Source organism: Monodelphis domestica, chromosome 2 (assembly GCF_027887165.1).
Source record: "Monodelphis domestica isolate mMonDom1 chromosome 2, mMonDom1.pri, whole genome shotgun sequence".
Taxonomy (NCBI): Eukaryota; Metazoa; Chordata; class Mammalia; order Didelphimorphia; family Didelphidae; genus Monodelphis; species Monodelphis domestica.
In genome coordinates, this window is record NC_077228.1 from 397,192,221 (window position 1) to 397,218,481 (window position 26,261).

At 37.4% G+C, this 26,261-nt stretch overlaps 1 protein-coding gene across 1 annotated transcript in view; it reads left to right on the forward strand.

Moving 5' to 3' along the window:
* Positions 1-8,602: 8,602 nt before the first annotated feature.
* NCOA7 (nuclear receptor coactivator 7) overlaps positions 8,603-26,261 on the forward strand; it is a 226,356-nt gene continuing 208,697 nt past the window's right edge. The window contains exon 1 of the mRNA XM_056818727.1: positions 8,603-8,636. The gene's annotated coding sequence lies outside the window, so the exon portion shown is untranslated. The remainder of the gene's footprint in view (positions 8,637-26,261) is intronic.

Sequence of the window (26,261 nt, forward strand, 5' to 3'; positions counted from 1 at the left end):
AATATATTTATAATTACCAGCTATTTTAAGTTCATTCTGCAAAATTCTCAGAATCTAATGAGAACGGAAAGAGAAGAGATAAGTAGAAGAGATATTACCTTTTTAAAAAATTAAATCATGCACTTATTTAATTTATAAGATATCAATTTCACTCTCCTACTAAGTCCAATTAATAAACATCATACAGTTTTCATTTGAATTTGAGGGATTATTTCAGAATTGTAGTACTGTGATCTTAACACTGGTACTTGTCAGAGTAAAATAATTTTCTTTTTCCATTACATGTTCAGAAACACTGTAAAAATATACCCAAGGGGACAGATAGGTGGCTCAGTAGATTAAGAGCCAGGCTCAGAGAAGGGAGGGTTAAATTCTGGCCTCAGATACTTCCTAGCTGTGTGACCCTAGACAAGTCACTTTATCATGAAATTCATGGTTTCCCCTGAACACCACAAAACTCCAAAGGGCATCCCAGGTCAAAGATGCACAAGGAATTCCTTTTCTTGCATTCCTGCAGTGCCAAAGGAAGGTTACTTTGAGCTAAGAGAACACTCCCTTTGACCTCTCCCCTAGCTTTTTGATGAGCAGAGATATGCATCTTCCAGTTTACTTCTGATAAGCATCTTTTGTATCTCAGATATCTAATTATCCCTTGAACTGCACAGTTCTTCTGTCTTTGAGGCACAACCCATCCCTGGTCATGTAATAATATCACCCATCAACTCATATCCGACCACATAGTCCCTGTTGTCAAAAAGGGACAAAAATCCAATCTCTTCTAGGAGGCAGGGTTTTCTCCTACACCTGTTTCCCAGTTATTCAACTTGCATTCAACTTAATACATTTCTCTATTTTTTATGATAATCATTGCAGCCTGTCATTGTTGAAGGGAGCAACCTTTCCCAGCCCAGACTAATTTCCAGTTCTTTCACAACAATTTATCCCCTGTTGCCCAGTTCTTACTGCTTTTCTGCCTTGGAACCAATACCCAGTATGCATTCTAAGATGGAAGGTAAGGGTTTAAAAAAATAAAACATGCTCAAGAAACTGTTAAACTATCCATTAATCTACTGTGTACAGATGTGAAAACACTAAAAGAATACAACAAAAGTCAAGTCCATATTTTTAGAATGATAATTTAAGGGTATAAACAGGAGAGAGATTTGGACTGTGAGAATTGTGGGAATCTTGTGAACCACACTGACTATCTTCTGCCTTAATTCTGTATCTACTTCAGTTACCTTTTTATTCACTTATGGATCTAGTACAATTTCTGACTTGTGAGAAAACTTTATTCAGTTATGGGAAATGTGTGAAAATTTTATTGCATTGTTTGAACCTACCATTGATCCGTCAGAAAACTGGACTACCTCTACCTGTTGCTTAGAGATCCTTAACTATGGATCTAAATTGTGCTAACTAGAAACTCATTCAGATCTAAAGATTATTTCAAGGACTTTTCTCACAATTATACATCTCAAGGAACTCATGTCTTATCTGCAAACTAGCACTAGACTGGTCAATTTATTATTGATTTTTTTGTTCCCTTGAATTCAGACACTTGGAATGAGGAGTTGAGGGGGAATGGGATACCTTTTTTTTTTCTAATTTCAGGGAATTGGACTTGTTTATTCTTCACACACACACACCAACTCAGAAAGTCCTAATCTTTCCTCCAATTAGAAACCAGATGATCTGTTCTTGAATTTTGGTTTATATTCCATCAGTTGTTTTCTTTTGATGAATAAAAATCTGTTTTCTCCTGTGTTAAGGTCTAATGCCAAGCTGAAAAAGTCTGGTCCCAATTTATTATGCAACTGGTATGCATTGCTTAATAAATCAATATACTTGGAAACTCAAACCTTTGTTTCCTCAGTTATTTCAGGTTTCATCTATTACAGGATTATACTGACTTTGGCTATATGCTGAAATACTTAACTTGAGTCTCCACAGCATTAGATTTCTACAAGTCAAAGTATTCTTTTCTGAATATACTCATAGAAGCTCATCCTCATTCAGTAAAAGGATTGTTGCTTTTGTTGTTATTTTTCTACTTTCTAATTCTGCTTCACACAAAATGCTGCTAAATTAGGCCCATCTACTGGAATACTAGTTAAATTTTTTAGAAGCCAAGATTGGTAGCTCCAACATCTTTAATAAACAACTCTGGCCTTCACATTCTTTTATAAAATGAATTATAGCCAAAGATTATTAGATAATGAACATTTATATTAGCTGCACATGTCTATCCATGGGCATTAAGTAAATATAGGTAAAAAAAAATCCATAATCCTTTAGTCCCATAAAGAGGTGAATATGGCAATTCTAATTCAATAAGTATTTATTGAGTGCCAACTAGGTGTTGTGCTAGACCCTAGGAATACCAATTCCTATGCTTTTGTTTTCATGCCATCCTTAGGAAAATTATTTTTCTTACTCAATGAGTGCAATTTGTAATTTACAAATTTAGATAAATGTATGACAGCCTTTTTGAATTGATACATAATTTTGTTTTAAAAGCTCTCCTTCTTTGACCACATTTTGTCATTTGTGTCTGTCTGTATGTCAAACTGCACAATTTTTCCTATGATTAGTCTTTTCTGTGTCCCTTAAAAGTTACCATTGAAGGAGGGTTTTTCATCAGAATTCAGTGAAATCTTTAATCCTTTCCCAGCCTAAACTAGTAGAAGCCTATATATAAGTTATTTGCTTAAGTAAACATCTGGAAAGTTTAGGATATTCTAGCTCTGAAGGTAGAAACCTTAAGAAAGTTGTTTTACTGAGACCATCGCTTTCTGCAGGGAACTAGTAATGACTTAGTCTATAATGTTGGCACAAACTAGAATGTCTTCCATGTGTTGTTCATCAGACTTGATGACAGATCTGATACTGATAGCCACATGCGTGCCAAAGATGTTTCTGCTGCACAATTCAAGTTGAACATAGATTTGTGTGAAGAGAAAAATCTCTGTGCTGCAAAGAGGATGGAATGTCCACTTTTAATGTAAATTCCCTGAAGAACTGTTATAGAATTATGGAATTTTAGAGATGGCAAGGATCTTAAAGATGATCTAATTCAATCTTCCTGACCACAGGAAAACTGGGTTCTAGTTCTAATTGTGGTATAACTTGTTTTGTGGCCTTGGGCAAGTTACTGTATTTCATTCCTCTGACCTCAGAAACATTCTATGATTCACTGTAGAGAAATTCTCCCTGACATCCTTATTAAATAGTCAATCAGCCTGTGCTTGAATACTTCTTTTTTTATTATTTTAATTTTATTTCATCAATTTAGAACATTATTCTTTGGTTACAAGAATCATATTCTTTCCCTCCCTTCCCTCCATCCACCCTTCCCATAGCTGACACACAATTCCACTGAGTATTACATGTGTCCTTGATCAGAGCCTATTTCCATGCTGGTGTTTACACTAGGATGATCATTTAGAGTCTACATCCCCATTCATATCCCCTTCAACCCATGTAATCAAGCAGTCATTTTTCTTTGGTGTTTCTACTCCCACAATTTTTCCTCTGAATGTGGATAGTGTTCTTTCTTGTAAATCCCTCAGAGTTGTTCAGGATCACTGCATTGCCACTAATGGAGAAGTCCATTATATTCGATTGTACCACAGTGAATCAATCTCTGTGTACAATGTTCTCCTGGTTCTGCTCCTTTCACTCTGTGCATCAATTCCTGGAGGACATTCCAATTCCCATGGAATTCCTCCAGTTTATTATTCCTTTGAGCACAATAGTATTCCATCACCAACATATACCACAATTTGTTCAGCCATTCCCCAGTTGAAGGGCATCCCCTCATTTTCCATTTTTTTGCCACCACAAAGAGTGCAGCCATGAATATTCTTGTGCATGTATTTTCCTTATTATCTCTTTGGGGTGCAAACCCAGCAGTTCTATGGCTGGATCAAAGGACAGACAGTCTTTTAGCACCCTTTGGGCATAGTTCCAAATTGCCATCCAGAATGGATGGATAAATTCACAACTCCACCAGCAGTACATTAATGCTCCAACTTTGCCACACCCCCTCCAGCATTCATTACTTTCCTTTGCTGTCATGTTAGCCAATCTGCTAGGTGTGAGGTGATACCTCAGAGTTGTTTTGATTTGCATTTCTCTGATTATAAGAGATTTAGAGCACTTTTTTCATGGGCTTATTAATAGTTTTGATTTCTTTAACTGAAAATTGCCTATTCGTGTTCCTTGCTCATTTATCAATTGGGGAATGGCTTGATTTTTTATACGATTGATTTAGCTCTTTATAGATTTGAGTAATTAGACCTTTGTCAGAGGTTTTTGTTATGAAGATTGTTTCCCAATTTGTTGCTTCCCTTCTAATTTTGGTTGCATTGGTTTTGTCTGTACAATAACTATTTAATTTGATATAATCAAAATTATTTATTTTACATTTTGTGATTTTTTTTCCTAACTCTTGCTTGGTCTTAAAATCTTTCCTTTCCCAAAGATCTGACATGTATACTATTCTGTGTTCACTGCTTGAATACTTCTAATGTTCCCAAGTCAACTCATTCCATTGTTGAAGAACTCTAAAAGTCCCTCTTCAGCAAGTTTAAAAAAAGAAAAAAGAAAGAAAAGATGAGTTCCTATAACTTAGAACATTGGTTCTAGTGTTTTCCCTTGGAGCAACAGATACTAGAGAATAGAGATTAAGTAAAGATTTACATTCAAATCCTATTTATGATACTACAGTAGGTTTATCTGTAAAATAAGGATAGAGGAATTTGTGAGTTCTGGAGTCTAAGTCAAAGAGACCCTTTCCTTCTGTACTATACTTGTTTACTAGTTGTGGTGGTTCCTTCATTCACACCTCCCTAGTCTGAGATAACCAGGCAATGTTCCTTTTTCACAAGATGAAAGATGAAAAACATTTCCCACCAGGAGTGTCCTAAGATGTCCTAAGATGATGTTCCTGTTCCTAAAAAATGTAGCTGACTCAGATATTATTTTCTATAAATATCCTTAATAATATGAAACCTGCATTTGGCTCTACAGGCTAAAAAATCTGATTACTGGTACCCAAGTTTTATGCATATATATCCTGTATTCCCAACTAAATCTTGAGCTCAGAGAGCAAGAACCACTAGGCCTTGCCACTTAAAAAAAAAAGGTAAATGAAGAAATTTCAAAGAGGTGCTTAAATTATTTTATTTTACTGGAATTTCATTATGTTGAATTTTGCTCTAAATAAGTCAGTAGCTGAGTATGTAACTTTGTTATAGAGTTTTTTTATTGTAACAGAATTTGTTTTAATATGATAATCTGATATGAATGATGCATTGCTTTGGAAAGACTAATGTATTTGTGGGATCTAGTTAAAATCCTACATATGTGTTATTTGGGCAAGTCACTTAGTTTCTCTGGGTCTCTGTTTTTTTCTCTGTAAAATTAAGTGGTTGGACTAGATAATCTCTAAGGTCTTTTCCATCCTAAATATAAAATCAGATTAGCCTATAATTTCTTCTAGTAACTAGAGATCTATAGCAAGTTCCTTGTATATTGTGTGGTTCTGTATTTTCCCTCTTGGAGGGACCAGTCATTGGGAAAAGAATTTTCATATTTCTAAGTTTAGGAAACTGTAAATTTTTTCCTAAACTATTTTAAAGTGTCTTTAATTTATAAATTGCCTGTTTCAAAGCTTAGGTGATCTATCTACTCCACAGAAATGATGCAAGAATATGTCTTCTCATTATGTAAGAAAGGGTTTCTAAAAGGATGGTGCAAAGGCACACGTTATTAGAGTAGATTGATATTTATCTGTATAAAACGAGGGAACCATTAATGGGATTTGGCCTGTAGTATCAAAAACAGTTTTCATGTTTATAAAGATAGTTGTTCAAAATGATCTCTGAGTCTATTTCATCTGTGAAAGGACTAGGAGTATCATAGAACACCAAAAACCAGTAGTGCCTTTTATGTAGATTGGGAAGTAATGAATAGGGGAACCAGAGGTGGTTAGAGAACAGTGAAAGTAAAGATCCTTCTGACTTAGAACCATAAAAATAGAGCTGACAAAGATCTTATTTTATCCATGAAGAAACTGAGGTATCTGAAGGACAATTGATATGCCCAACACATAGAGTAATCACTAGAGGCAGAATTTGAATTTAAGTGCAGCTAGGTGGCAGAACACTGGATCTGAAGTCAGGAAGATCTGGATTCAAATATGATCTCTGATATTTATTAGCTCTGTGACCCTAGACAACTCACTTAACCTCTATTTGCCTTGGGCCACTTGAGAAATAGCAAACCACTCTTGAATTTAAAAAAAAAAAAAACATGGGTAATATGGTCCATGGGGTCATGAAGAATCTGACATGACTTAACAGCAAAAATTCTAATTCTAGAAGCACTTACTATATCACATGACCTCCTGCATAGATGATGCAAGGATAAATATATAAATGAGAAAGTTTCATTTAGACTTGCATCATTTCTTCAAATGATAGAAAATCACCTATTATTACTTCCAATTTACAGAGAAATTAAGGCCCAGGGTCACACAAAAGTCAGCCTAGTAAAAGTCAAACCAAAACAAAAATTTGTAGACTAACTTATCTAGAGCTCTAATGTTGTTCTTTTCTATTGTTAATTTTCTAAGAAACAATTTTCCAAAATGTTTTAGTGGATGCTCTTACATAGTTTTGCTTACAATGTAGACCATAATTTTTTTCTTTGACTTGATTTCAAAATCATAATGTATATATTTATACTACCATCCAGCAACTCAGTTTCTTCCATTCCCAAATAACTTTTCTTTGGTATAGTCAAACCTGAAACATTCACAATGCTTACTAATGAGAAATAATTAAAGGTAAATGAAACCAAATGGAAGTTTAAAAAATAATTATAACCAAGCTAAAAAGAAAATAATAACATTGATTGTTGTTTTTAACATTTTATTGTCTTGCAGCATAGCTCATATTTAGAAGCAGGGTAATGGTTGAATACATCTAATATATGGTAACTGCTGGAGTGTATCTAATATTTTAAAATATTATGAGAGGAACAGTTTAACAACAGAGGTTAGAGAGCTGGCATCAACAGGGTTCAAGTTCAGCCTCTGATTCATACTGGTTGTGTAATTTTAGATATAATACTTAACCTCTTATTACCTCTTTTAGACTATCTAAGCAAAATAGTTGCTTGTTTGTACTGATAGATTAAAATTCAACAGAAGGAGGAACCCTACATTGATGAAATCACAAATCTCTGGACACTTCTTCCAACTGACAGTCTCTAGTAGTATATAAACAGGAGATAGTCAACTGTATATTTTTTTTTCTCTGACTTTTAGCATGACATTAGCTTTCAAAGAACAGAACCCTGCTCTTGATGTGTGAATGCCCCATACAAGCCACTAAGGTTTATATGTAATTTCTGCTGAGACACAAAACCTCTAACCAACCTCCACTGCTTGAGCTGACTAAGGTCCAGCCTTGAACATTTGCTGGGAAGGCAGCATAGGATTGTGTCTGAGTTTGTGTGTCTGGGCTGATGGTTGGGTTTGCGGGTAGATTGGACAAAGTGATGTTATTTCCTAGATGCAGCATGATAAAGAGAATCGGAGCTAAAATGAAGAATCATTTGCCACCCGGTGGCGCTCGGATCTGGCCTTGGCAGAAAAGAACCGCAAAAAACCTTCGGGTGGCGCAAAAATTTAGGGAAATTAAAAGCCTTCTGTCCCACACAGAACTGGCTACTCGCGGCCAAAGGAGACGCCCGAGTGCAGTCCCCAACCTTTCCCCTTAGGCCTCCTCCCTTGATGGGCACAACCCAAGTCGGGCCTGCGCTCTCTAGTGGAGCTTCAGGGACTCGACCCTCCGAGAGCTCGCGCACCAGCACTCGCTCGCGTCACAATGGGGCCGAGGCCTGGGAAGGCAGTCGGCGCGCACCGTTGAACGCGAGCCGGGCGGGGTTGCCGATGTCTCCCGGGCAGGGGCTCCAGCGCTCGGTGCTAGTTGAGAACGCTGGCTGGGGGTGGTGGCGGTGTCAGCGGCGGCCGCGGACAGGTGACAGCGACCTAAGCTCCTGAGGGCGGGGGCAGGGATGTTGCTGCTGCGATCACCCGCACTACTGACCCTATTCCACTGAGGGCGGTTAGGGAAGCAGTGAGCACAGAGCACGGAGAGTAGCGGGCTGAGCCACCCGAGAGGCGAGAGCGGTAGCTTTGGCGACGATGATTCTCCAGCGGGAGACTGTGAGGCCGCCGCGGCTGCCCGGAGCCTAGGCGGTGCTTGCAACTGTAACTGTTGGGCTCTGGGAGATCCCTGGGTCCCTCCCAGGGAAGCGGCAGCGGCCACAACAGCTACTCCGAACGTGGGGGGCCCGGGGTGCGCGCGCTTCATCCTGCTTCACTGCCTCCTCCCCCTTCCCCTTCCCGAAGCCTGTTCCTCCTCCCTCCACCTCCACCCCGACCCCTCCTCCCCCAAGAGAGAGTGAGAAAGAGAATGGGCTCCCCCGCTCCGGGTGGCAGCAGCTGCGGTGGCGGCGGCGGCAGCGGCAGCGGCAACACCTCTCCCCGTGGCCAGAGCCAGATATGCGTCTTCCCGGACACCACCTCCAGGGCAGGCATGATCAGTTCCTCAGCCCTGTAGGTGAGTAAATAACCCGGAGAGTCGTCCTCTTAAGCAGCTGCTGATGAAGCAGATGCCGCTGCTGTTGTAGCTGATGCCATGGATGCTCTCCGGCGGCTTGAGAGGGATGGGAATGGGGGTGGGGTTCCAAGAGGAGAGGGTGATACTCCCCAGACACCAGATTTTCTCCAGAATGTGCTCGTAGTTCTAATGGCGGGATGGGATCTCTTTCCCACTGTACAGACAGCTCCAGAGAAACGTGAAGTTAAAGAATATTTACAAGAGAGGAGGGAGGGCACTATTTTTTCACTACCCCCCTGGAGAACTAGGTTAGGGGCGGGGGCAGGACAGGTAGTTTATCTGGTGGGCGGTGGGTGGCCGGACCTGTGGGTCCTATGAGTTCAATGTATTTGTTCCGGAAATATTCTTGCCCCATTTCTCCAGTCCCTGGCGGTAGCCAGAATGGGGAAGCTTATTTTAGGGATGCACTGGAGGAGAGTGTAGGCGTTTATGCATTTCATGGCTTGAGGTCTTTCGTTTTTTTTCCTTCATCTGACAGGTCGAATTAAGTCTATGGCTTTTGCCTCCTTATATGAATATTTTAGGCCTAGTCGGAGAAGGTCCAGCTTTCGGAGGAATATATTTTAAATTGTTAGTAGATAAAAGAGGTTGGAATGTTTTTTTGGCCTCTATCCCAGGGCTTCTGTTTATTGAAAAAGGCATATAAAGATTATAAGCTTTGTCCTAGGTACAAGATGTGGGGTGGGATGTGCTGCAGTGTTTCACGGAAGGGCCAACAGTAGGCGGTCATGTGTCTAGCTCAACTTCCAACTTGATATTATTGCTTGACTTCTAGAGAAATTGCATTCATCTTCAAATTCAAAACAGAATAGCTGACACAATGAATGATGTTTTTCACTCAGTCCTGTCTTTGATTTGGGCTTGACTTTAGGTTCTTTGGTTCTTTGGGAATCATCAGATGTTCAAAGCATCATCAATGGAGACCATAATTTGAAATGAAAATACAAATTGATGGAACTGTCAGTGCCCTCTCTCTTAATATTTTGCTTATGGATGACTCTCCAACTTGAATAATTTTTCAAAACTAGTTTGCATTTTCTACCTTCTGGTTTAATTTTATGGCATATATGTGTGTAAATATATATACATATATATATATATATTCACACTTTTTGATATTCATTATAGTATAATCTCCCCAAAACCTAAATCTAAATTAATCTCACCTAATCCTGAAATTTTTCCACTGTAGGTGGTTTTAAAAAACCTGTTTCAACTAAAATGTCCTAAACCACTTAAATAAAAATTACATTTTAAATTTTAAAATGTAAGTTTCTTCAGAGAAAAACTTATGTGATTGAGTACTAAATTTACTCTGCTCTATATCTGAGTTGCAAAGTGGTTTTTGGATATGTTATATTACAGGTAAAGGTCAAAATCATTACAAATTTGGGGAGTGCCTTTTCTCTTGGGAAATTCTGGTTGAATCTAAATGTATAATACCAAATAGACTAGTCTTATATTTACATAGGTTTGCTTACAGTGTAGCAGGTGTTTCCAGGCTAGGCTAGACATTTCACCTTAGTTGTACCTCAGTTCCCTCATATGTAAAACAAGAGGTTTGAACTAGACCAAGTGATCTCTTAGTTTCCCTTCAGCTGGAACATGTTGTGTTTCTATGAAATCATCACGGAATCAATATAGCAATAGATGTTGCCTGTTAGGATTTATTTTCTACACTTCATAAAATTCTAGGATTGTTTTTTATCCTTTACAGCCATGGTTGTATATGACAGCTTCTATTTTTTTCCAACTTCCTTTCTTAATAACCAATGTCTCTTGAGATTATTCAGTAGGGTGTTGTTGATTTTAGTTCTTCTCTACCACTGTCATTACATACCTTTCTTCCATTTCATATTCCTGTTTACATTTTTTGCCCTTGTCAACAGCTTCATTTTCATACTTAGTTCTTTTTTATTTATCCTTTAACTATTGTGAGGGGCAGGTTAGTAGCTTACATACTCATACTTTAACAGTGTGTAATATGGCAGTCAAAAAAGTTAATGTAATCTTCGACCACATGGAGAGAGGCATAACATCTAGGATTACTGTCCTAGTACCTTGTTATGGTCAGGCAAAATGTGGAATGATTTTTTAGTTCTGGGTGCTACATTTTAGGAAGGACATTTTCAGGCTAGAATTGGGTCCCCAAAGGGGCAACTAGGATGATGAAAGGACAAAGTTATTTAATATAAAGATCCGTTGGGGGAAATGAGGAAATTTAAGATGAAAATGAATTGGCAAGGACAATAAATGAAGGGCTGTCTTGTGGAAGAGACATTAGACTTGTGACAAGCTTGGTCCCAGAGGGCATATTAGGGACAATGGATGGAAGTTGCAAAGAGGCAGATATAGGAATGACTAGGAGAAAAGAAGGGAAAAACTTCTAATAATGAGTGCTCCCAAAATGGAATGAACTGCCTCATTTGGGCCTTCCTCACTAGAGGTCTTCAGGCAAAACCTGGGTGATCACTTGTTGGGAATACTATAGAAAGAATTCTTATGCGGTTATGGATTAGGTGAAATGGCTTTTGAGTTTTCTTCAAATTCTGAGATTCTGTGTTCTGTTAGATTCTAAAAATATAGGATAATATTGAATTTATACCTATTTTTTTCTAGGCACATAGCAGATGTTAAATAAACATATATTGAACTGAATCAAAGTGAGTAGATTTTAAAAGTTCTTTTAGAATTTTTCTATCTTACAATGACATTTTATTTCATTTCCATAATAGTCTTAAGAACTTTTTAGGCACTCTAATACTTATGTTAATATCCAATATACCCTTTAAAGCAAACTGTCATAAATTTAGTTTCTGAAGGAACCTTACAACTAACTAGTCCAATCCCCTCATTTTAGAGATGAAACTAAGGTCCAGAGGATTAATAGCAGTCAGGATTGAACTGAGTCCTTCTGCCTCCAAATCTAATATTCTAATCACAGTACCATTCTGTTTCATCATTTGTTTGGAGCCATTGTATCTAACTGTGAAAATATATTAAAATAACACCAAACGTGTATATTGAGACTTTCCAATGAACTGAAATGTAAAAAAGAAATAAAAGAAAGTTTTAAAGCATTTGGTAGCATACTTAGATATTCACATGAGCAACTAGTAGTTAATATTTTCCTAAGATTGCTAAACAGTATCTAAAGCTACCAGAAGTAGCAGTTAAGATAACAAAGAAATGTGTCACCAAAATGGAGGTCCTGGCAGCTAAGTAGAGAAATGAACAGAATACTGTAACTTGGGAAAATTTGAGCTTAAAGAAAGGGTCATATGCTACTGTGTGAAATATCAACTACCTCCCAAGGTAATTAAATTATGATAAATGCAAGTTTCAGCTGGAAATTCAACTGTTTCTCAATATAACTAATATAAAAATTTATTTTTGTTGATCTACATAGTAGAAAGGGTGCTAGACTTGCAGCTCATTGATTTCAGTTCAAGTCCAGCCTCAGACACAAGCTCTTTATCCAGGCAAGTCACTTAAACTCTGAAATTCTCAGTTTCTTCATCTATAAAAGGATGATGATCTTTGCACTTCCTACCACCCAGAGCTATCAGAGGGAAAGCACTATATAAATGAAAGTTGCTATTGTTATTATTATCATTTGTTCCAGGGCATATTTTGGACAATCTCTACTGGCTAAAAGAAGTATGATGATAAACTACACTGTTGTTCTGCAGTTCCATAAATATAGACTTACAATGATCAGTGTTTGCATAAAGCATTTTTTAAATCACATGACTTCAGTGAAGTAATTTTTTTGGGGAGGGGGTGAGATGAGAGGTAGAAATTCAGTCTTTGTTAGTAAAGTCAAGAACAAAGGGAATTTGTTTAAAAATAAGATCTTTTCATTTAGTTAATAGATATACATAGTATGTATGGATAGGTCATAGTATCATAGATTTAGAGATGGAAGGGAACTTTGAGGTCATCTAGTTAAACCTTTCCATTTTATAGATGAAGAAAATCAGGCACAGAGAGGTCAAGTGACTTGATCAAAATCACATCCATAGTAAATGGCAAAGTCAGGATGTGACCTCAGGTCTTCTGATTCCAATTCACATACTTTTCCTATTGTCCTAAGGTTCTAAAGAATGAAAAGAATAATAACACTGTTCTTAGTTATCACTTCATAATTGACTTCTCCAACACTACCCTGATTCACATAGAATGATCCTTCAGTCTAATCCCATAATTTCAACTCTCTGTCCCATCTCTATCATATCACCAGAATCTATGTAATTCATTTCCTTTATTTTTTTCAGTCTAACTGTCCCATTAGTCCTCTGGCACATTTTCTGCTCTATTTCAATAGTATAGGGTTGTGATTTTATTGGTTTAGGAAACTCCCTTCAATACAGGTCAGCACCTCTGAAACTTAAATTGGCTTAAGCATCAAGGCTAAATAATTTGCCCAGGGTCACTAAGCCAGTAGTGTCAGAAATCTTTCTAGCTACAAAGTAAACACTTGAACCTCAGTATACCCTTATAAACTCTTTATACTTTCTCATAATCATAATTTATTTGCATTCTTAAAGATAAGTATTATATCAATTCTTAAGGTTCTTCACCAGGTATCTGTAGTTCATTGTTGTTTCTACATAACTATTTAACATTGTAATCCCCCCCTTTTTTTTGTTAGGGACAAGGATAATCATCTTAATCGGAAAGTTTGATATTTTTCAGTGTATTATTTTGAACTCACAAGGAAGGGTGTTGTGAGCACTACTGTGAAATAAGGTTTTATACTGTGTCTTGGACACAGGAGGAAGTAAATGAGCCAATCAATGAACAGACATTCATTAAGTATTTACTATGTTTCAGATACTATAATGTATATGCTTACAAATCTACTGACTATATACATTGTATTCACAAACAAGATAGTTTGGGGAAGTAGTTCACAAGCAGTTGGGGGTGAGAGGTGGGAGGTGGATATAGATGACCAAGAGTTTGATGAATAAAAAGTTTGAACTGAATCTTGAAGGAAATCAGAATATCCAAAAGTAGAAGTGGGAATACCTTGCAGTCATGGGAGATAGCCAATGAAAAAGCAGGAAATATCTACCAGTATTATGTGTAAGAAGGGGCCAGATTTTAAAATTGTGTTTAAACCTTGAGGGAGTTTTTGAGTAATTTTGGGTGAGATGATCAAACCTGTATCTTAGGTAAAATCAATTATCAGCTAAGGGGAGGATGAATTCAAGAGGGAAAAAGCTTAATGTAGGGACATCAAATAGTAGACTATAGAAATAATCTAGGCTAGAGGTAATGCCACTAGGGTGGTGACTATGAGTGCAGAAAAGATGGGATGAATGTGAGAGCTGTTTTGAAGTTAGAGAAGTTTTGTTAAAATAAGGAAAAAGAACAATTTTTAATCATTCAGAGTTGCAGTTTTTCAGTCAATATCACTACACTGCTAGGACTTCTTTACTAGTATCCTGAGTTATTTTCAGATAGAACCAATGAAAGACTTTGGTAATGTTGACTCTGCATAGTTATTACAAGGTTTTGCTTTATTCAGTTGCAGGAGATTGAGATGAGAGCAAGAGAAAAAATAAATACTTGTTATTTTTTTTTAAAAAAAAGATACTTATTGCTTGCCCTTTTGAAAACACTATAATCTTGACTATCTTGATTCTATTTCTCTAACTCAAGCATTTTGTCTTTGTATTCTTTTTGAGGCTGGATATACTATTCTCTCTTGAATTAAAGCATTCTTCCTCCCCTCCTCCCTGGAAAGGAGGGAAAGATTCCCTCTTCTCAGAACTGGAAGGTTTTTTGTTATCATCAGCAATTCTGGGATGATTCTGCAAAATTACTGACACCCTTTCTTAATCATGCCATTCAAAGTTTTTATCTAGTCCACTTTCTTTGTTCCTTACTCAGAATTTTCATTTTACTGATATAAGTAGATAACTTTTAGTTTTAGATAACTGGCTCAAAGGAGGTTTCTGTTATATCCAATCTATAGAAACAAACATCTGAGACTAAACTCCATGAAGAATGTTGGGTTCAGTATGATGCAATGTATGTGTCAGGAGACCTGAGTCCTGATTTTTGTTCTGCCACAAACTTGCTGTGAAAGCTTGAGTAAGTCACTTGACTTTTTTTTGGACCTCCATCTCCATATTTTTAAAAGTGGGTTAGATGCTGAGATTTCTTCCAGCTCTAATTATATGACCTGCTACTTATGTCTATATAATGTATATAACTTTGGGAATGAATTCTTCACTTTTTAGCCAATTATATTAGCATTATATAGATACAGCTTCAAGAGTGTCTGAGGAAACAAATTTTCCTTGGCTAGAGACATTTAGAAGCCATGGACATTAAGAGAACGTACCCTTCTAGAGATTCTATCCTTGAAGCCACCATATCATAATATTGGAATAATCAGAAATGAAAGATTTGCTGCAATTATGAGAGAGAAAGAGAGAGAGAGACAGAAAGAGAGGGAGGGGGGGCATTTGAGAGAAATTTAGATGATGTATCTTCTGGACTGCTAGGGGTCAGGAACATTTGACAATCATGGGCAGTTTTATCCCTACAGGCACTTTTCTTTTTCTTCTTCTGTGTATTCACTGAGCAGGCTTCTGATCTTAATTTGATTTCCTAAGAATGCTTCCCTACCAGGAAGAGAGATGTTTTATTGTAAATTATTAAATTGGCTTTCTGGTACAAATCAGTCTCCTGTGAGTTTGGATAGCATGAGCCAGTTTTTCCCAGAGTCTGATCACCCCTGGATAAATGTACCATGAAAGTTCCAGATGAGCAATGTTAATGAGACAAACAGTGGAATAAAGAGGGAAATTGCAAGCTCTTTTCTAAATATCAACCTGTCTCCTGCTATATTCATGCATATTTCTGTCAATCTTGATACATACTTTGAAACTTTTCTCTCTTTTAAATAGATTATAAGACTGTGACTTTACAATCAAACTAGGAATACCTTTTATTTCTGAGAATCAGTATCATGTGATAAAACACTGGTGTGGGAGTCAAGAAGAGCTTGGATTTTAGTCCCAGTGTGACCAATAAATTGCTATGTGATCTTAGACAAGTCACTTAATCTCTCATGTTCTCATCATTAAAATCATTGGATTGGACTATCTGACTTCAAAGTTGTAAGCTTCCATATTTCCATGGCTCTGATCTAGGAACTGCCTTAATTTTTTTTTAAAACATACACAGTTGCCTAACATTTTTACATTTCATCGATGCTTTATATCAGAGGTTTTTTATTTTCTGAAGCAACAGCTTATTCATTTTTGTATAATTTGCTTCCTATTCCCTTTTTCCCCCACATCTATACATTTTTTACTTCCACTTCATTCTAACCCACATCCCTCTTTGTATTTTTCTTGGTTTTAGCTACTTTGCTTAATTTTGCATTTTAGTTCAGGATAAGTTTAGATTCTCAAGCATAAATTGTGAGAGGGACAGAGACTGAATGTGTGATTTCCTGAGTATAGAGAATTCCCAGATAAGGAAACTTTTCTACGATTGCAGGTCAGTGCCTTCTCTGCAACTTCTAGTCTTAGGTAGTTGCTTAAAAGAGACTACTGAGAAACTTTCATGGAGTCACATAGTCTGTGTGTGTTACATCAAAGTCAGGATATGAAGTGAGGTCTTCTTAGCCTTGTGATGAACTCTCAATCAATAATTACACCATTCTGCCTTTAGTAATATAAGCATTAGCACAGATGTCTTAAGTTAGCTTTGTTTTAGGAAGTGTAAACCAGAGGATGTATTCAAATGGATCGATAATAGAATTTTAGAATTGTAATGGACCATTTATTGGTCCATGGATGGTCAGATAAATGATCAAATGGATCATTTATTCCATCCTTCCTCATTTAATAGATGAGGAAATAGATCTAAATTGATTGGTCCTCATAAGAGCTGGCATATGAACCCAAACCTTTTGCTTACAAACTCCAGATTCTTACAGTTTTTTCAATAATTTGATATATCTGTGATCAGATTAATGTGGGCATTCTCTCCAGTAGTGTATATTGTAGTTGATCTTCATCTTCTTTTCTTGGGTAACTCTTGTTTATTTCATTTCAGAAATCCTCAATGAAAGATATATTAGACATTTTAGGGTGCTTTCTTTAAGTCACTTGATAAAACATGAGTAGCCATCTATTTTTTTAATGCTTACTTTTCTTAACACAATACTGTGTATTGGTATCAAGGCAGAAGAGCAGTAAGGGTTAGGCAGTGAGGATTGAGTGATTTTCCCAGAGTCACACAGCTAGGAAGTGTCAGGATCCACATTTGAACCCAAGATCTCCCATCTCTGGGCCTGACTCTCAGTCCACTGAGCCATAAAGCTGTCCCTGCCAGTCTATTTCTTAATTCTCTCTCTACAAGCTTACCTCCTTTTTTCATTATATATATCTTTAATGCCTCCTCTTATGCAAAGCTCATCATTGGTAATATCCTTCCATATATTTACATTTGCTATATACCATGATACTGTTCTTTGAGTAATTTTCAATTTTGATTTTTCAAAGATAATAGTGTTCAATTCACAACTATGTAGAATCACTAGAAGAACACTGGTGTTTTAAAAGATGGTTTTTTTGTTTTAAGGAGAAGGTTGGAGTCACCCAAAGCACTAAACAATTTTTCAAATGAAATATATCTCATTCTCTTCCTCCTGTTAAATTCTGAGCCCAATTTATTGCCTATCTGAAGGATTTGCCCAAGACATATGGATGAGTTGCTCAATATGTTGTTGTTCAGTTTTCTCTGACTCTTTGCAATCCCATGGACCATATAGTCCAAAGAATTTTCCTGAGAAAGATACTGTAGTAGTTTGCCAATTCCTTCTCTATTGCATTAAGGTGAAAAGGATCAAGCAACTTGCCCTGGGTCACACTGACAATACATGTCTGAGGCCAGATTTGAATTCAGGTCTTCCTGACACTAGGCTCAGCACTCTACCCACTGAGCCTCTCTCACTGATGGTTGAATTCTAAAATCTAGGTGTATATTATAGATCATTGGCCTACAGATGGAAGGACCTGAGCCTATCAAATCTAACCACTTTATTTTAAAGATAAAGAAACTGAGGCCTAAAAAGGCTGAGCAATTTTTCCAAGTTCACACAGATAATAAGTATAGAGGTAGGATTTGAACCCAACCCTTCTGATTCCAAAGCTACTCTTCTTTCCACTATATCATGCTGACAATAGGCATTCATTATCCATTTAGTTTTTTCTGTATACATAGTTAGATGTTCTGCTTCAGACACAACATACATGGGCTATATGTGATTACTTGCAAGTCATTGAACTTCTCAGTAATCTCTCTTTTAAGCAACTAAGAACAGAAGTTGTAGCGAAAGTACTGCTTCATATTGGTAGATGGAGGTTCCTTTTTTCTGGAAGTTATCTGTACCCATGAAATCACACTTTCAGGCCCTCTCTCCTAATACTCCTAATGTTCTCTAAATTTTCTATGAAATGACTATCATTTTTATTTAGGAGATTCTATAATGTACTTTAGTTTAACTAAATTAAATTCAACGATGATTTATTTAATACCTTCTACATACAAGGTACTACCCTTAGTAGATGGATTCAATGACAAAAATGAAAAATAGCCCCTGTGCTAAAGAACTTTTTTATTCTACTACAGATGCAACATGTTAACAGGTGCTTATTTTTTTAAATTTGATAAGAGAATATTAGAGAAAAATTGGTCAACCCTAGATTACTGCCATCAGTACAATGCTATTCATAAACAGGAGCATTCAGTGTACCTCACCACCTATAGTGTTCCTCTTTAACTTATATTCTACACTGGGTGTCTTAAATGACAGTGGCACATACTTTTTACATGTGTAAAATATATATGATGGCAAGCATATATTTCATTATAGGCTTTACTTGATATTGACCAATTGATCAGCAAGCATCTGTTTAGGTGCTTACTGTGTTCCTGGCACTATACTAGTTACTAGGTCCACAAAGAATATCCTCAAGAATCTTACATTCTAGGGAAAACAAAGTGAACATATATAAATACATATTAAACATATACCTACTAAATACAAGGCAACTTGTTGGCATGGTGGGGTAAGACACATTAATAGGGGAGATCAAGAAAGACTTCATTGTGTTTGAACTAACTTTGAAAGAAATTAGAAACAAAAGTGAGGAAAGAATAAGTTTCCTACATGGGGCGGCAAGGGGAGGAAGTTATATGTGAGGATCGGAAGAAATCCAATTTTGAAGGTGCATTGTGTGAATGGGAGTAATATATAAAAAGGAAAAGTAAGTAGAGATCAAATTATGATTTTTTTTTGTTTTTTTTTTAAACCCTTACCTTCCACCTTCAAGGCAGAAGAGTGGTAAGGGCTAAGCAATGGGGGGAGGGGGGGATCAAGTGACTTGCTCAGGGTCACACAGCTAGGAAGTGACTGAGGCCATATTTGAACCTAGGACCTCCCGTCTCTAGGCCTGGTTCTCAATCCACTGAGCTACCTAGCTGCCCCCAAATTATGATGTTTTTTAAAAGCCACCTGGAGAGTGGATATTTGATCCTCCTAGTAATATAGACTGTAGTTTAGAAAGAGGAATGACATGGTATTAGACCAATACTTTAGGAATATCACTTTGGCAGTTCTAAGAATGATTATGTTGAAGAAATGAAAGCAAGAAAGCTAAAGAGAAACCCACTAAAATAGTACAAGTGAGATATTAAGAGGACCTGAAAATAAGGATAGTAATCTTGTGATCCTGGGAGAAGGGAACAAATCAAGAGATGTTGTGGAAGTTAATTAAAAGGACACTAAATATGGCTGAATGAGAAGAAATGTGGGCTCCAGCCAATGGAGAATGACCTAAGCAGGGCTGTACAGAATGGGTTGCTCTCCCAGCTCTGAATGGGAATAGAATATGGTAGGGATGGGTTCCATTCCTGCTTCCTCTGCTGCTGATGGATAAGCCCTGATGGTTGTGGCCATAACTGTGACTCTGACTCTGCTATGATTATAACTGTGACTATGAGTGGATAGATATTCATATGCTGGTCAGAAATAGATAGGCATATGTTTGGTCAGAAATAAAACATTGTATCTTTATGAATTTTACCACTCTTTGGGTTTGGTGTTGTGCTTGCACTGAAAAAAGTATTTCAAATAGAAAATCTGGAATGCTATTTTTATTACCCTACTTGAGACAACTTTACCCCCTCCTAAAAATAGTATACAAGATTTTAAGATTCTTCATCTAACCCTCAAGATCCAGTTGGCTGCAGTTTTTTGATGATCTGGGTAAAGATTTGAAAGGAGATGAATTTAAGATGAGAGTGGCCACCCACTTAGACCTACTCCAGCAAAAAAAAAAATTAAAATAAATAATAAATAAATAAACCAACAAAAAACAAAAAAAAGTCCTGAAAATTCATACTGGATCAAGCAATTCAGGGAGAAACTACAATCAATGATTTCTACCACCCCAGAACTATTCAGTGAAACACCTGGAAACCCACAAGTAGTAGGAAAGAGCACTGCTAACAAAGCTGGCATAGACCCAGGTAAATATGCCTGCAAATCTCCCAGCATGACCATATGAGTATATGAAGGCTACAAGTTTTAGCATCTGGAGGCAGCAAGATCTGCAATTTCACCAAGAAATCCCAGCACCTAGAAAGCATCAGTGGGAAGCATCAGTGACCACCATGATTGAGAAGTTCTCAAAACCATTCATGCCAGGCCAAGGACTCTAAAGCCCCTAATACACTGTCCTCAGGCTCCAAAGAGGCCCCTAAATATTTTGAACCTGAGGTTTCTGTGCAAGGTCTCCTACCTTGAACAACCTTATCCAACGAGGGAGAAGAGGTAAGCCTAGGAATTTGGGGGAGCCAAGGTGATCCATGCAGGACTGATTACTCCTTCCAATTAGGAAGTAGAGAGGCAGAGCTTGGTCCTTGTTCAAAGGCCCAATTCAATAGATAGAGCTAAAGAAATGAGTAAACCAAACAATATACTGAGCAGTATTTTTTAAAAATTACTACAGATCTTGAGATGCACAACAATCCAGCTTAAAATGAGAAAGTAACTACACAACAATTGCAAACAGAAATTCAAAAGAAAAAAATGGATTTCTCTCCAAAGGACTACATGAATATCTAGAAGAAAAGATGTAAAGTATTAAAAAATGAAATAAAAACTAGAGAAAAGTATTGGTAGGAAAACAAAGTAGCTTAGAAAAGAAAGTGGTAACCTTAGCCAAATAACAATCTTCTGATTAACACTAGACCAAACAGAAATTAATGACCCTACCAAGCAGTAAGAAATATTAGAAGGAAATCCAAAGACTGAAAAGAAAGGAAGAAAATGTTAAGCTAGCTGATTAAAAAACAAACAAAAAACCCAATCTTTAAAATAGTCCCAAAAGGGATAATTAAAGAATCAATGGACTCCCTGATAACCATAATAATAATAAAGCCTAGATATACTATTTCAGAAAAAAAGCAAAAACTTCAGATATATTAGAAGAAGAGGGTAAAGTGAAGGTAGAGAGAATCCATTGATCATCTCTTAAAAGGAACCCCAAAAGGAAAATTTCCAGGAATGTCATAGACAAAATTCTGAGCTCTCATGTTAAAGGGGAAAAAAAACCACTCACAAAGACACAAGATTTGGCAGCCTTTAATATAAACGAGAGGTGATAAATGAGAGGTAATATAATTATACAAGAAAACAAAAAGGATACCATTATAACCAAATATAAACTCCCCATTGTAGAGCTAGGTATTATTTTATGGTTCTTGGGCGGGGAGGGTTGATTTAATGGGATATAGAGAACTTTCAAACTTTTCAATGAAAAGATGAGCTGAGTAAGAATTATAAAATCCAAAACTCGAGACAAAAGAAGCTTAGAAAGATAAATTCATTTGAGCAATTGGAAGGGGCTTTAGGATGATATAGTGCTAATGTTCTAATTGGGGAGAAGAAGCAAGTGTGCCTTGAAAACCTTAATATCGTAAAAGGGTATCAAGGGGAGTGAAATAACCTGGGGCTAGCTTGCCCCCCCCCCCATGAGTTTGAAGAGCTAGAAGAGAAGGTAGTAGAACAACTATTAAAGAAATCAGTAAGAAAGAGGAGATAGAACTTTTTTTTTCTCATACTTGGGGTATAGTGCAAGAATACACAAACATGGAGAAAAGGATGGGGTGAGAGGGCTTTGAATGAACACTTACCTGAAGTTGGCAAAGAATGGGTAAATAACAATACATGAACAATTGTACACAGTTTTGTGTGGAAATCCATCAAACTCATCAGAGTTCATTGAATGTGATGGAAAGGGGAGGTCATATGGGAGAATTATACTGGAGAGGGAAGAGCCATATGCAAAATGATCTTGATGCTGGTGGGAGAAGTTTAAAAGCAAAAGAAAAGAAATGAACTAGCATATGAAGGAGCAAATAACTGAACCAATGATGGCATATTAATGGGATGGAATATTATTATGCCATAAGAAATTTAAAAAGTTATTTCAGAGAAGAAATGAGCAATTAAGTAAGATGTCAATATATGCAATGACAGCAGTACTGTAAAGACAAATGATTCCCAAAGATTTAAAGTACTCTAATCGGTGAAATGACTAATCATTTCTCCAGAGAACCAATGCCAAAGCATGTTACCATCTTCTAAGAAAGGAGATGGATGCAAGGGACAGAGAGAGAGAGAGAAGAGGAGAGGAGAGGAGAGGAGAGGAAGAGGAGAGGAGAGGAAGAGGAGAGGAGAGGAAGAGGAGAGGAAGAGGAGGGGAGAGGAGAGGAGAGGAGAGGAGAGGAGAGGAGAGGAGAGGAGAGGAGAGGGAGAGGGAGAGGAGAGGAAGAGAAGGGGAGAGGAGAGGAGGGGAGAGGAGAGGAGAGGAGAGGAGAGAAGAGGAGAGGAGAGGAGAGGAGAGGAAGAGGAGAGGAGAGGGAGAGGAGAGGAAGAGGAGGGGAGAGGAGAGGAGAGGAGAGGAGAGGAGAGGAGAGGAGAGGAGAGGAGAGGAGAGGAGAGGAAGAGGAGAGGAGAGGGAGAGGAGAGGGAGAGGAGAGGAAGAGGAGGGGAGAGGAGAGGAGGGGAGAGGAGAGGAGAGGAGAGGAGAGGAGAGGAGAGGAGAGGAGAGGAAGAGGAGAGGAGAGGGAGAGGAGAGGAAGAGGAGGGGAGAGGAGAGGAGAGGAGAGGAGAGGAGAGGAGAGGAGAGGAGAGGAAGAGGAGAGGAGAGGGAGAGGAGAGGGAGAGGAGAGGAAGAGGAGGGGAGAGGAGAGGAGGGGAGAGGAGAGGAGAGGAGAGGAGAGGAGAGGAAGAGGAGAGGAGAGGGAGAGGAGAGGAAGAGGAGGGGAGAGGAGAGGAGAGGGAGAGGAGAGGGAGAGGAGAGGAAGAGGAGGGGAGAGGAGAGGAAAGGAGAGGAGAGGAAGAGGAGGGGAGAGGAGAGGAGAGGAGAGGAGAGGAGAGGAGAGGAGAGGAGAGGAAGAGGAGAGGAGAGGGAGAGGAGAGGAGAGGGAGAGGAGAGGAAGAGGAGGGGAGAGGAGAGGAGAGGAGAGGAGAGGAGAGGAGAGGAGAGGAGAGGAAGAGGAGAGGAGAGGGAGAGGAGAGGAAGAGGAGGGGAGAGGAGAGGAGGGGAGAGGAGAGGAGAGGAGAGGGATAGGAGAGGAGAGGAGAGGAGAGGAGAGGAGAGGAGAGGAGAGGAAGAGGAGAGGAGAGGAGAGGAGAGGAGAGGAAGAGGAGAGGAGAGGAAGAGGAGAGGAGAGATCATAGATCAATAGATTTGGATATGACCTCTTTGTGGGTTTATTCTTCTTGCCCATGCTTATCTGTTAAAGATATTTTTCCCTTTTGTTTTTAATTGGAGTTTGTGCAACAGGAAAGTGTAGCAACAGGGGAGCCCCCAGCTCAGACAGTCATTGAAACTGTCAAAATGCATAGAAGAGAACAGAAGAAAGTGCAGAAGGAAGTGCAGACACAAGAGAGTTCAACTATGATTTGTGGCTTTTATTATATACTTTTTAAAAAATGAGTAGTGTGAAATGGAAACTCATGGTTTCTTATACAATTCTCTTTTTTGCATTTTACTGTGTTTATGGAAATGATGTTTTGAGTTATGAATTTAAAAAATAAAAAAGGCATTATATAAATGTATCTCTGAGTTACTTCTTTCAAGGAATCTCGTATAATCTTAACATATGCATGAGAAGTAATGTTGGGAGAGGTGATTTTTTTCTATACCATATAAAATGCTTTTTTTTTTTAAACCCTTACCTTCTGTCTTGGAGTCAATACTGTGTATTGGCTCCAAGGCAGAAGAGTAGTAAGGGCTAGGCAATGGGGGTCAAGTGACTTGCCCCGGGTCATACAGCTAGGAAGTGGCTGAGGCCATATTTGAACCTAGGACCTCCCATCTCTAGGCCTGGTTCTCAGTCCACTGAGCTACCCAGCTGCCCCCAATGCTTGTTAATACTCAGCAAATAAGCACAGTGGGATCTTGTATTCTCACAACCTTTCAGTTAATTGTGTGTCTGTAAAGATATGTTGTGTTGAAGAATATAATTTACAGTACCCTTCTTATGCACGCATCAGTGATGCCCTTGATACATGTGTAGATTATTCTTAAGGTTTTTGTTTATTTGTAAAGATATGATGGTGGACATAAGGGTTGATAGTAACATATTTTAAATTGCCTTTTTTGGTAGTAATAATGTCCATCATTTTTTCTAAGCATCTGATATCTTCCCCCCTTTCAGACATCGTGAGAATCAATCCTTCAATTATGTTGACGCTTACTACAGGCCACTTTTGTGTACATGGGATCATTTCAAGCTACTATTTTCATCTTTGTTTTCTGTATTGCCATTTCTTTTTCATGCAACATATCAGAAACAGTGTTGTTGGAATGTAAATGTGATGGCTCCACTGTCATTAACAGAGAAAAAAGAATTTATCATAGAAATTTTGATAGATCTCTACATTTTGTCTTTTTCCCTCCTAGTTTTTAACTTAACTTAAAACCTCTTGTGATGATCTGACTTATTTGAGTCTTTTGTCAAGCTTTGTTTTTCTCTCCCCTTCTTGCTGTTTTATAAAGCATAATGCTTATATACCATCTTTCCATAAAATTTTATAAATTACTTTATATTTATCTAGGCCTGATTCTGTTTCTACTATCCAACAACAAAAGAGATATTGTTCTCATTTTCCTGTAGAATAAAGCTTATTCCTTAGCCCTGTCACTCAAGGTTTTCCTTTGTTTGATTCTACTTTTTCTATCTGCCCTTAATTATCACTGCTCTCTGAAATGAATTCTTCCAGTAAAGCTGGTCTTCTCACACTTCTCCACACACCATACAAATACCCATCTACAAATCTTTGTATATGCTGTTAGCCTTGCCTAAAATCTTCCTCTGCCTATTGAGCTTTTAGTACCTCCAACCATAAAATTATTCACTGCCTGTACCATTAGTTTGTGCACACTATATATTTCCTTGCACTGTTTTTTTTTCCTGTACATGACTCATCTTTCCAATTGACTACAAGTTCTTTTGAGTTCTTATGTTTTTTAATTTCTCTTAGCTCCTAGTACACACTCTTCAGTATATAGTAGGGACTCAATAAATGCATATTGATCGTAAATTTGGAGCTGGAAAAAAAACCTTATTGGACATCTAATCCAATCCCTTCAATCTGAAAATTAGAAAATGCAGGTTTAGAAGTACAAAAGCAAATCTAACAAAGGTCATCCAGGTAGAAAGTAGCCAAACTAGACTTTGTACAGTACTTGGATCAGTACTTATTAGAAGTGAGACAGATTGGGGCAAAAACAATAAAATATAAAAAGAAGTAAGGAAGTATTGTATTCTATAATCTATAAATGTTTTAATATTTTTAGTCTTACATTTGACCATTTTCAAGTCTTTTAACCACACCCTTCATTTCTTTTCCCCAAATTCCCCAAATCTTTTATAGTGTTTATATCCCCTGAATTTTACAGGAAAGAGAAAATAAAATTGGATGCCTTTGAGATACTTATTTCCAGGCTATTTGAAAAGATATGAAAAATGAAAGAAACAATTTGAGAGTAATAGAAGGACATATATGGAATAGGAAATATGATCTAAAAAAACAGCATGATTTTACTATGTTAAGATCACCACTGAAAATAAGTATGGTGTTCATAAAGGATTAATGTATGAGTAAACTTAATTTTTGAAATATTTCAGTACTTTTAAACATTTCAGGATCTATGTTTATATCTCAGTAGAGATCTTACCATTTGTCATCTTATCCAAACAAGATGGTCCTGACATCTTCTATGTAACAACTATATCTGTGAGATCTTTCTGTTTTAATTGGACAAAATAATTCTCTTTAAGTATTTATTCACATTTTCTTAACATATGAATGGTTTCATTTGAATTATATAGAATAGATATAGGTACTTAGGCACCAGGGAAAAGAAGCAATAAATATTTGAAGTACAATCAATGTCTTTTTCACATTGATATTTCATAATATCCATTTAAGTTTTGCTATGTCCGAATATC